The sequence below is a fragment of the Emiliania huxleyi genome (genome assembly GCF_000372725.1).
Source record: "Emiliania huxleyi CCMP1516 unplaced genomic scaffold EMIHUscaffold_26, whole genome shotgun sequence".
NCBI lineage: Eukaryota > Haptophyta > Isochrysidales > Noelaerhabdaceae > Emiliania > Emiliania huxleyi.
The window spans coordinates 749205-751642 of NW_005200088.1; positions in this window are offsets into that span (position 1 = coordinate 749205).

The following is a 2438-nucleotide window of genomic DNA, read 5'->3' on the forward strand; positions in this document are numbered from 1 at the left end:
GGCTGCGTGGCGCTGCTGCCTCACCCACCACTCGGTCCTTGCACTCTTGAGCGTGGGGGGTTCGCGAGGGTTGCTTGCCCCATGGGAGGCTACTACTATTAGGCGCCCCTCGCGCGGGTCCGCTGAGGCGCTCGATCCCAACGCTTCACCGCGCACCATGCTCTGGCTCTGTTGATGCCTCTCTGATATGCCTCTCTGTCTTCATGTCGGTCTACTGGCTCTCGCATATCGACGCGCGAGTGAGGAGTGTGGCTGCTGGTTATTTATCTGATGTGCCCGCGCCCCTTTTCGCTTCCCAGCGCGGTTAAGGTAAGGTAAACTTTTTGCAGTATCTCGCAAATGCCGTCCGAGCTTGCTGGGGTGTTATTGCGTTCGGATCAACCTTTGTCCCCGCCTTGTATCCCATCTCCTTGCGGAGGCTCCTGTATGAGTCCCCATATGACCATGTGATTTCTTGGCCTTCCTTGACTCCTCTCTCTGCAAACAGGAGCATCACCTACGCAGCTGCCACTGCTCAACCCAGGGGCTTTTGAATTTTCCATGTCCGTCAGGGGCGGGGAACCCGCAAGCGCCAGCCCCGTCCGCCACCGGGGATGCGCAGCGGACCCTGGAATAGCTGCGATAAGGCGCAACTGGAGGACGCGGTGGGTGTCGCAAGGTTGTTCGGCGCGTCCTGTGTCAGGGTGATAAGGCCTGGCTACGCGACCATCGAGGTCGACCTGAAGCACGAAAAGGCCGCGGGCGACCGCGAGTCGGTGAAGGCGGCGGAGCGCTCGTACATTGAGCGCACCGCGCCGAAGAAGAAGGAGCTCACAGATGAGCAGCTTGCGGCAAAGGCCGCGTCTCGCAAGGCCAAGAAGAACCGGCAGAAGGAGCGCCGGGCGAAGGAGGCTGGCGAGCGCGCGGCCGCGAGCGAGGCCGAGCGCGTGGAGCGCCCGCGCGCGCAGCTACGCGCGAACATCGAGTACGTGATGGACGGGCTACGGTCTGCAGCTGCGCGGGCGCGCAGCCAGGCCGGGTCCAAGACTCGGGTCACATATTCGCTGCCCCCAGAGAGGGACGACGGATATCGGCGCGGCCCTAGCGTGGTGTGCGCCACGGTCCCCCAGGGCACCGTGGCGACGACCGTCGCCTCGGACTGGCTCGCGAACGAGCTGGCCGAGCACGGAGAGATTGATGCGGCATGCCGCGACAAATATGTCATGCACCTGATGACGGCCGCCGGCGCCTCGGCGCCGGCCGACGCCGTGTTCAGGTTCACGGCTGGCGAGGCGATGCAGACCGAGGACGACGACGAGGACACCGGCTCCGAGGAGTATTCCGACGACAAGGCGTCCGACTAGCTGGCTTCACCCATATCTTACCCTCTGCCCCCCCCTCCTGCTACCCCCCAGGCTAGATGTAGTCACAGATAGCCCCACACAGCCCCTTACCCCTTCACCCTCGCCTCGCTGCTTGGTGTTTCTGAACACGTAGACGACCACGCTGTGGGGGTTGTGTTATAGGAGTAGGAGTGGGGTGCAGGTTGTGCTCACCCACGGCACCGGGCCGGTGCTTGCACTTTGAATGCCGTGGGGCTCCTGCCCGTGTCCGGGCGTGGAGATGCGAGGGTCGCCCCCCCTTGCCCCACCACTTTGTGTGTGTGGAGACGTTTACCTTACCTTACCTTACCTTGTATCCCATCTCCTTGCGGAGGCTCCTGTATGAGTCCCCATATGACCATGTGATTTCTTGGCCTTCCTTGACTCCTCTCTCTGCAAACAGGAGCATCACCTACGCAGCTGCCACTGCTCAACCCAGGGGCTTTTGAATTTTCCATGTCCGTCAGGGGCGGGGAACCCGCAATTTGAGATGCTGAGGCATCTGAAATTGCCCGATACGATCTCCATTCTAATTTCGATTGCCTCGAGCATCCCAAGATGCATGAAGCAATTCAGGATGCGCGCGCATCCTGAATTGCTTCGCGCATCCTGAATTGCTTCATGCATCTTGGGATGCCTGAGGCAACCAAAGATGTCCACGACATCCCTGATTGAGCCATTACATCCTGAGATGCTGGCCGGAGGGCGCTGCATCTCAGGATGGCTGAATTGGCGTCGCCATCCCCGAGATGTGGCAAGCATTTCAAATGGATATTTTAACATCAGATAAATAAGACAATCCAGAATGCGCGCGATGTGCGACGAGGCCTAATAGTCCGCAGCGCCCCCAATGGTGCGCCGCATGGAGGGCGAGCTCTCCCTCTCCCTCTCCCTCTCCATCTCCCTATCCGGCTGACACTCAGGCTGAGATCTCACTGTCGAAGCTCTACCTGCTCCTCAAAGACACCAGCATGCATTCGCTTCACCCATGGTGAAATCGAGACTTCCCCAATACGTTATGAAGACGGTATGGTAACCGGCTGCCGATGAATGCCCTCAACTAATTGACATTTGGCA